General features: G+C 29.2%; 2 long non-coding RNA genes across 2 annotated transcripts; both read right to left on the bottom strand.

Moving 5' to 3' along the window:
* Nucleotides 1–680: 680 nt before the first annotated feature.
* Nucleotides 681–1913, bottom strand: LOC134267797 (uncharacterized). The gene is made up of 3 exons (XR_009992232.1): nucleotides 1831–1913; nucleotides 921–988; nucleotides 681–774 (listed from the first exon to the last, which is right to left on the bottom strand). It is a non-coding gene; the product is annotated as an uncharacterized LOC134267797 (long non-coding RNA).
* Nucleotides 1914–7188: 5275 nt separating this feature from the next.
* On the bottom strand, nucleotides 7189–8810 carry LOC134267796 (uncharacterized). The gene is made up of 4 exons (XR_009992231.1): nucleotides 8722–8810; nucleotides 8301–8409; nucleotides 7492–7643; nucleotides 7189–7278 (listed from the first exon to the last, which is right to left on the bottom strand). It is a non-coding gene; the product is annotated as an uncharacterized LOC134267796 (long non-coding RNA).
* Between the last annotated feature and the right edge of the window lie 1991 nt (nucleotides 8811–10801).

The raw sequence follows: 10801 nt of genomic DNA, 5'->3' as shown, positions 1-10801 counted from the left end.
AGATTTGAACGCGCATGTTCACCAAATAAAAGACAGGTTTGTGCATGATCATGACATAGAAAAAAAGGGGTACACGTCAGGGAAAATACAATCGATTTACTAGTAAGAGTTACTGCCTTTTTTAGATTAAAATCATGCACAAGCAATTAATGCACTAAATAACCTGGTTTTTCCTTATGAGATATTTCTATTGAAAATACATTTTCTATATGTAAATGAAAACAAGGCAAACGCCTTGCTTATATTATGAAGAACTTTACGTTTTGTTTCTCGTTTGTTGATCAACAAATGATGTTTAAATATTTGCTGATTATTAGATGATACTTTACTTTGAAATTGTAAACATTTGAATTGGTTTTAAAAAATCATTTAAAAATGTGTTCATGTCCCCTTAAAATGACAGAAAATGAACACCCGATTTATTATCATGAAATGGCAAAGGCTTTTTGTTTGTTCATTATTTAACGTCCCTTTCGAGAATTTTTCACTCATATCCACTTGCCAGTGGAGAGCTGCAATTTATATTTTATACTTTGCACTAACAGCAACTGAGAAGAGAAAACCTTTGTGTGTGTGTGTCGGTTTGTACAGTCTCATCCAAATGACCAATGTCTGCGTCCAATAGTGAAATTTGTATAGATGTATGTAAAATAACGTTCGAAACATAACAAACAAAAAAGTGAATTTTGCATCATATATTCTTTGTAGTAATAACATGAAATTTTGTTGTCTAGCATAGTCTGGAAGTCCAGTTTTGTGATGATGTCTGCAGCTCTGTAAAAGAAAAATAAATGAAATTGTAATACAAAGCGACGCTATATGAAAAAGAACCAGGCAGGTAATCAAACCTAATAATTTGCTATTATTTTACAATTAAATTGTCAAATTTTATTTAAATTAATAAAGAGATATATACTTACATTCCATGGTCTGATTGAAAACGACTCCTAGGCCTTTTTCTTCCATACTTTTCTCAGGATACCATAAGCTAAATTAAAAACATAAACGTGAAGATTAAGTCAATCATTTCACATTTTAATAAGATATTTAAATACTTCACGAATTTCAGAGAAGATGAGAGACGAGAATCATCTCATAAATCATCTTTTTTTTGAAAACAAGAATCGCACAGGTTACTAGCTCCATAACACATACTGTATTATGAGCTTATACCAATTTTATAAATTTTACTGTGGGCGTTTTTTAATTCAATTTTTTTTCAAATATTTCATTACATAATATTATTGATTTCGCTCACTTATCCTAAAAGATTTTTTTTTTGGTAAATAAAAGTCAGGTTCTTCACTACAAATGTTACAGTGAAAAAGAATCATACAGTTAAACTTTATAAACTTTAAGATTTAATACTATTGGATTCCTTATGACCTTGGTTTTATTTAGGAGAAGTTTAAATAGCATTTATTTGTATATAAGTATAATCAAAATTGATTAATACTAAAATCAACATAATTTCTAATTGTGTTTCTATTACAGTATATAAATGCTTTTAAGAAAAATATTGTATTTCCTTTCTTCGTATGCCTAACCCCTCCTTTAAAAAAATACTTTATTTTTAATTGAAAATTTATTTCTTTTCATAACCATATAAAAATAAAAATTTTACCGATTAACACAAGGATTCATATAATTTTTATTTTTTTAATCCCCCTTGATGTAGTTTATAAACAAACATATAAATCTTTATCATTTATCACTATTGTTGAATCATGGGATATAACTTTCTTATTATTGAAAACGTATACACATGCTAAACTTTTTTTTTATCGAGACTACTATTAAACTTATCGCATCAATATTGACAAAACTCACCTTTCTTGAAGATGAAGGCCATGAAAGCACTCAACAATCTGTCTTCAAGAAATTGAAGAAGATTGTAGTAGTCAAAGCCTACACTGCAATCTAGGTAAAACAAAAATTGAAATAAGTATTATTTCATTCCTCGAAACACTTTAAGAATTCAATTCCTTTTATACTCTTATGATAAACAAAAATGCAAAAATATACAATAAGATTACAATCCTCAAACAGCTGCAGGAGGGTGGTACAACGCATTTCCATTTGGATAACTTTTTGACTTGCAATTAAACACCCAGTCGATGGTCCAAAGCATTCTTGACAAAGAAAGAAAAAAATGAGACGGTATGTACATCTGTGGCTGAAAGAATGTATAGCGTAAACGCTAAATACAACAATTGTAAGAAGTTCTGTTCATATACCCAGAACTCTAATTAATGTATTCTTTATTTGAAAAAAATGGAATGTACACAGTTATATTGCAATCTTTTTTTTAAATAGATAAAATTAATTAATAAGATTGAATTAAAAAAAATTATTGATTTTTTAGCACTTTTAAAGATAGAAAAAGGGTGTGTTCCCGTTTTGCACACATTTGATAATTAAGTATAGAACAAAAGGTGTGAAACGTTTTGTTAGCAATTATAGTCTAATTTCTGGTTAGGATTAACCTGGATTTCCCCTGTGTGTTATTTATGTATCATGAACAGGAGTAATAAATATTATTTAATTTAACAAAGTAAGATTTTTCCATCCTCAAACAGCTGCAGGAGGGTGGTACAACGCATTTCCATTTGGATAACTTTCTGATTTGCAATTAAACGCCCAGTTGATGGTCCAAAGCATTCTTGACAAAGAAAAAATGAGACGGTATGTACAACTGTGGCTCAAAGAATGTATAGCGTAAACGCTAAATACAACAATCGTAAGAAATTATGTTCATATACTCAGAACTCCAATTAATGTATTCTTTATTTGGAAAAAAAATGGAATGTACACATTTATATTGCAATCCTTTTTTGAATAGATAATATTAATCAATAAGGTTGAATTGAAAAAAATTATCGATTTTTTAGCACTTTTAAAGATAGAGGGAGGGTGTGTTCCCGTTTTGCACACATTTGATAATTCAGTATAGAACAAAAGGTGTGAAACGTTTTGTTAACAATTATAGTCTAATTTCTGGTTAGGATTAACCTGGATTTCCCTGTGTGTTATTTATATATCATGAACAGGAGTAATAAATATTAATTTAATTTAACAAAGTAAGATTTACCATCCTCAAACAGCTGCAGGAGGGTGGTACAACGCATTTCCATTTGGATAACTTTCTGACTTGCAATTAAACGCCCAGTAGATGGTCCAAAGCATTCTTGACAAAGAAAGAAAAAAATGAGACGGTATGTACATCTGTGGCTGAAAGAATGTATAGCGTAAACGCTAAATACAACAATCGTAAGAAATTATGTTCATATACTCAGAACTCCAATTAAAGTATTCTTTATTTGAAAAAAAAATGGAATGTACACATTTATATTGCAATCCTTTTTTGAATAGATAATATTAATTAATAATGAATTTTAAAAAAAAATTATCGATTTTTTTAGCACTTTAAAGATAGAGGGATGGTGTGTTCCCGTTTTGCACACATTTGATAATTAAGTATAGAACAAAAGGTGTGAAACGTTTTGTTAACAATTATAGTCCAATTTCTGGTTAGGATTAACCTGGATTTCCCTGTGTGTTATTTATGTATCATGAACAGGAGGAATAGATATTAATTTAATTTACATAAATATTCATAAGAAAAATTAAGTGAATTTATTGAATATTTTTTTAAATATTAATTATAACAGTTAAAAAAATGACTACCATTTCTTGAAAAACAAAATTAATTTTCAAAGCTGATACTGCAAAAAATTGAAACCAATTACTATTCATTATGAATTATTTAGTATAAATTTCTATTTTGTTATAAAAGTAAAGAAATAAAAAGAAATCGTGTTATGCACTTAATTAAAGTTTGTTGGTCTAATTTCTAATTCTATTGTCTAATTCTCATCTCATATTTGTTCATCTCACCCCATCTACCTATTATTGTAAAGCTATAGAAAAAACTATTTGCTATAAAGCTATAGCAATTAAGATATTATCTCACCTGGTCAAATTCCCCTTTTGCACACATTTTTCCTGTGCCTTAAAGCTTAAAATCAAATGTGTGTCAAATGGGAACAAACCAAAAGGAGGCAAATTTAAGAGTTGAAAACTCACTAGATAATCTAAAGTATTTTCGACAAAAAAGGAGAAAAAAACGAGATCATATGTGTGTATACACAATGTATAATTTTATGGAGATACATGTGCATGTGTTTAATAAAAAAGGAAAAAAGTCCACATATAAAACACTGCACTGGCGGAAACCACACGGGAAACTTCAACGCCAAGTTTCAGCAAAGTTTCAGTATAGTTTCAGTTTTGCGGAAACTGGACTTTTCACCCAGTGCTGGTGAATTGAAAGAATTCTTACCTTCATGGACCAACTTTTGAAAAAAGAAATTTTCAAGGAATCTTCTTTGGTTAACTGTTAGACTTAAAACTGTGTGTTCTTGATGAAAAGGGAAAAATAAGATGATTTACACATTCATTCAAAAATGTTTAAATGCATTAGAATATTATCAATTTATTACATTAATTGTCATTTCACATGCTAACATTTGGTACTGCAAATACATATTCTAAAACCGATCCAGTGAGATTCAAATAACACCGAGGTTCATAAACAACAATATTCTATAAGAGTATTTACCCTCTCAAAAAGTTAGATTTAGAAAACATTGTAAGAAATCTTTATTTTGATGAAACATTTTCAAGAAAGCAGTTCTCCATGAGGACACACTCAAAAAGATTATGCATCTAAATAGGTCATATGGCTATATAATAACTTTTTGGATTATAACACGTATGGTTCTTCGAAGAATTGATTGACTATACTGATCATATACACTAAAGATCAATGCTGTTTGTGCATGGAATATCAAGAAATGAGACGTATGTACATCTATGGCAGAAAGCTTATTCTAAGAGGAAGTTGATTCAATGAAGTTTAAATGTACTGCGTAGCTTGTACGTTTCATGCAACAATTTATGGAATTCAGTTCATATACTCCGAAGTTTCTCAAATCAACTTTAGATTTGAAAAATGAAATATGTACACATTCATTTTACAAAAATAAATTTTGGAAAGATACATTTAGTTTATAGCATGAAAATTTATGACAATTTATCCTCTTTAACAGTATTTTGCAAAAAATGGAGGGGGGCAATTTTTATACTTTAAAACTCAATATTATCGAGTTTGAATGTATGAGTAAATTATATGTTTATTACATGAATTGTCATTTCACTTTTTTTAATTTTTTAAAGAGATTTTAAGAAATGTTTGGTACATATTCGACAATGACAAAATGATCATGGTTAACCAATGAAATAAAATAAAATGGACCATCTTTAGGAAGCAGATAATTATCTGATAAACTGTTAGACTTGAAACAATGTGTTCTCTATAGAATGGGGAAAATGAAAAAAAAGTTTACAAATTCATTCAACAACGTGTTAATGAATTCTGATATGATCATTTCATTACTTGAATGGTTATTTCACATTCTTTTTGCTGTAACAAAGTTTTATATTGTGAAGATATGATCAGTTTTATTTTACATGAACGGTTAATGGCATTCTATAGCAATATTAAGAACATGAGGTCATATATATAAGAACAGACTCATAAGTATCAAATAAAAAGAGGATTGTAGTCAACAAAGGGATCAAAGAATATTTACCTTCAGTAATCACAATCATTTTAGGGAAAAGGCTTCTTTGGTTGACTTCTAGGCTTGAAAACGTCTTTGATAATTTACAGCTAATATGCTCTTGATAACAAGAAAAATAAAATGAGATTATACATCAACTTGTACAAGAATTTTCAATGAGGAATCTTTAGTTGATTACATGAATATTAGATTAACAGTTTCTTTTTAATTTGAAATAGCCAGTCTTTGAAAAACTGCTTCATATCGTAGAACCAATTAATACGTATTTAATGATATACATTAAGATCATGGACGACCGATTAAACAAACAAATATTTACATTGTTTGAAAATATTAATGACAACAGCACATAAAGTAACTATCATTTTTTAATGTTATCTTCTAGACTTAAACACGTATGAGATATTCCAATGTAATCTTGGCACGAAAAAATATAAAGTGCGAAAAATTATATTTATGACTGTATATATTCATATACTGTAGATTACAGATAATTATCTGGTAAACTATTAAACTTGAAACTGTGTGTTCTTGATATATAGAAATGTGAAAATGAGATAATTTACAAATTCATTCAGCAATGTGTTTATTAATTCCGAAATAATCTTTTCATTACTTGAATGGTTATTTCACATTTTTATTCCAACAAAGTTTAATTTTGTGAAGATATGATCAGTTTTATTTTACATGAACGGTTAATGGCATTTTATAGCAATATTAAGAACATGGGGTCATATCTGGAAGAACAGACTCATAAGTATCAAATAAAAAGAGGATTGTGGTCAACAAAGGAATCAAAGAATAAATACCTTCAATAATCATACTAATTTTTGGGAACAGGCTTCTTTGGCTAGTTTAGGTTTGAAAGCTTCTTGGATGATTTACAGCTAGTGTATTCTTGATAACAAGAAAAGAAAATGAGAGACATGCATGCTATTTGTTCTAGAAATTCCATCAGATATCTTAGTTGATTACATGAATATTAGATTGACAGTTTTATTTAGTTTGAAAAAGGCATTCTTAGAAAAACTTCTAAGATCATGGACGACCAATCAAACAAACAAATATTTACATTGTTTGAATTTATTAATGACAAAAGTACATGTAGCAACGTCCATTTTTGAATGTTATCTTCTAGACTTGAACACGAATGAGATGGTCCAATGTAATCTGGGCTCGAAGAAGAAATAATAAGTGCCAAAAATTTATTTATTACTGTATATATACATGTAGAAGGAAGAATTATCTGGTAACTTTTGTTTTACAACTGTGTGTTAATATAAAAGGAAGAAAATTAGATACACGTACAAGGTCATATAACAACGTGTAAATGAATTCCGGTTTTTCTTAAACTTTATAAACAATCTTAAAGTTTGCCATTAGCAATTACTAACTCCCAATATGCAATCGTTATAGTCTTGTTTCCTAAATTATACTTATACTTTCTGGAGCTTTTGATAAAAAAAGAAAGAAAAACTATTACATATGACCGATATTGTAATAAATCAAAGGATTTGGTATGAGTGTTAGCTGTTACCCTTTTCTTTTGTTAATTTTTTTGAGTCCTCTGTTCTTTCACCCTTGTCGTTTACTTCTCTTAGTGGTGGGAGTATATTATTTGAAAAGGATCCATCTATGTGCAAAGATTAAACAATTTTCAATTTCATTGTTATTTCAAATACTGAATATATAATTTTATATAATTGAGGAATCATAAGTCGGAATTCTTCAGATCAAATTTAATGTGTATAAATTAAATACAAGAGCAGCATGATTGATTGATCGATCCGTATTAAATGAGTTGAGAAGAGATATGTGTAAAATAAACAAACATTATTATACTGACCTTTAAGCTTTTTTTCTCTATATATTTTTCGTTTATACTTGATCAAGAACCATACATTAGGAACCAAGGATATTATAAGAAGCAGAGCAAGTATTGTTATTACGATGTGAAATATGGACTCTGAACAAGTGTCTTCCGTCATCATTGTTGGTCTGCAAATTTCAAAATCGTTTTATTTAATTAGTTTTGTTTTCATCCACGATTTCTTTTGGACATTTTCTAGCATGTTTAAAGTGGACAACAGATTTACCATTCAATATATTTTGGACATTTTTGCATTCAAATTTTAGTTAGAGTACATATGTTATACATATGCCCCCATATGACAGGTTTTGGCAAAGTTTTATCTTTCTCAAATGCAAGTTTAACTCTTAAGACAAGGTCGGAAAATATTGCTACTAAAAGAAAGCTTTTGTTCTCAATGAATAAACCTGTGAAATATGAAACTTCAAGATCAAACCATTAAATAGTTATTGCAAATGATAACTGTTTATTTAAGTGAGGGTCAATTAAACTCCAAGATTAAGGTCAAAGGATCAAATTGAAGGTACCCAGGCAAATGCCTCGTCATTAGAAATATATATGCGGAATATCAAAGCCTTACAGAGTGTAGTACAAACTGTTCAAAAGTAATTGTCAAGGTAAAGGTTTTCCAAGAGAATGTTGTCAGTGTCAAAAGTGTAAATATCCAAAGGAACTCCTTATCATATGGAATACTACTGTGAATAATGAAGGTCCCAGTACTAATGTTTTAAGTTATGTCCAAAGTAAGAGTATTTAAAATGTTTGATGTAATTTGCAGTCTTTACCTTATTGTTTTCATGGTATAGGTATAACCGATGAAATCAGAAGAGTCCGTATGGTCCGTTGACTTGTAAGTAATTTGATGTGCGATGGCCATTTCATAACATACTTGATCTGATAGAATAAGATCATTTTAAAAAAGAAAAATTAAATAATTCTAAATGATGACTAACAAAAAAGGAATACTGTACGTAATTTGTTGTGCGTGTAATTAGGTTGTATTTACATTGCAATTTATCTGTATACCTTTTGTCAATTCTTCATTATTCATATTTATAAGAGTTTTCACTGGTATTTTTTACAGATACAAAATTAAATCGCTTGTATATAACATTTTGTATTTAAAGATAGATGCACTGGTCTTAGCTTTAAAGGACGTTTGAGCAGATTTTTTTTTAAATTGTGATTATTTTCAATAAAACATACATTTGTACGCTTCAGTAGAGTTATATTTAAATGGACAGGAATCGTCACACTTCTTAGCATAACTTTCTACGATGATGCCTGCTTTTCTGTTAAACTCAGCACATCTGTGATCTAATAAATTATAAATCTATTTTAATTATTCTTTGAGTATACTATATCGGTATAAAATTAACTAAAATCTAGAATTATTTTCATATATACGAGGGGCTATCAAAAAGTTTGTGGACTAGCGCCATAAAATTAAAACCGCTTTAGGTACGTCAATAAAATTTAAAATATGTAGTAACCGTCATCATTTCTATCTAAAGAATGAACCAGAAATCATAATTTTAAAAAAATACATTAGTAAAGTTTTTGTTAGCAATGGTATGTCCAGGTGGCGAAACCTCGAAAACGACGTTTTTTTCGAACTAAGTGTAAATAAGATGAATAATTTTTATATGAAAATTTGACATCCAAATATCCCATTAATTCAGGTATGTGTTAGGACACTATTGTTCCGTAAAATATAGATTTTTTACCTTGGAGTATGCAAACAAATATTGCCTTGAAAATGACGTCAAAAGGGGAGAGGAGTTTCCTTTTCCAACTTTCTATAAAGGTTTGCCCCTGGAAAAACTGGTATACACCTAAGAATGTTTAAACTGGCTAAAGAGAAATAATTTGCATCCACGTTACTTTTTTATTAATGCCAAGATAGACTAAAAGAGAATAGGGTTACAAAGTAAATGTCTATTTGTAATCAAGGTTTGAAAACTCTATCACATCAAATAATGACGTTGATCATGTGTTTTAGCTATATTGAACTCCAAAAAGCAAAATGCTGGCACAATCAAGCGAGGATCTCTCCCAATGTATAAATCCATTTGCAATAATATGTGCATTGAAAGTTGCTGTCAATGACATTGTCAAGTCATAAAAACAAGACGGGTTGAAGTCCTTACTCAGCTCTAGGGAATCTCATCAAAATAAGTGTAGGATGTAGAAAAGGCGACATTGAAAAATAATGACGTTGTCGGACGTCATGAAACTTAGGGGCGACAGCGCCGGGTGATCATATAATGTCGTATTACTGTATATATAATTGTCCATCTTTAGGAAACAGATAATTATCTGGTAATCTCTTAGACTTGAAACTGTGTGTTCTTGATATAGAAAGAGGGAGGGGGGGGGGGGAGGAAATAAGATAATGTACAAATTCATTCAACAACGTGTAAATGAAGTCCGAAATAATCATTGCATTACTTGAATGGTTATTTCACATTTTTAATTCCACCAAAATTTAATATTGTAAAGATATGAAAAGTTTTATTTTACATGAACGGTTAATGGCATTTTATAGCAATATTAAGAACATCAGGGGTCATATATGGAAGAACAGACTCATAAGTATCAAATAAAAAGAGGATTGTAGTCAACAAAGAAATCAAAGAATATATACCTTCAGTAATTATACTAATTTTAGGGAACAGGCTCCCTTGGTTGACTTCTAGGCTTAAAAACTTTTTGGATAATTCATGGCTACTGCATTCTTGATAAAAAGAAAAAGAAATGAGATCATGCATCTATTTATTCTAGAAATTCCATCAGGTATCTTTAGTTGATTACATGTATATTAGATTGACATTTTTTTATTTGAAATACACATGTAGCCATTCTTAGAAAAACTGCTTCATATCTTAGTACCAATAAATAAGTACCAAATAATATACATTAAGATCAACAGTCAAACAAACAAATATTTAATATGCTTGAAAATATTAATGACAACAGTACATGCAGTAACGTTCATTCTTTTAATGTTATCTTCTAGATTTGAACACGTATGAGATGGTCCAATGTAATCTGGGCTCGAAGAAGTATAAAGTGCGAAAAATATTTTATTACTGTATATATCACCAAAGCCCAATTTATGAAAATGTATTCAGTTAATTCAAAGAATATTCATGCAGAAGTTTATTGGTTTATTACAGTAAATTTAATGGAACATAATTTATATTTAAAAGCCATTAAAGTAATTCCACCCTCCTATGATGTCATAGGTCTTTGCAAAAACTTTAATTAGTTTAAATTCATACCT

The sequence above is a fragment of the Saccostrea cucullata genome, unplaced genomic scaffold (assembly GCF_032062105.1).
Source record: "Saccostrea cucullata isolate Sc308-1 unplaced genomic scaffold, CSIRO_AGI_Scuc_v1 ctg8481, whole genome shotgun sequence".
NCBI lineage: Eukaryota > Metazoa > Mollusca > Bivalvia > Ostreida > Ostreidae > Saccostrea > Saccostrea cuccullata.
This window is presented reverse-complemented; position numbering and strand designations above follow the sequence as displayed.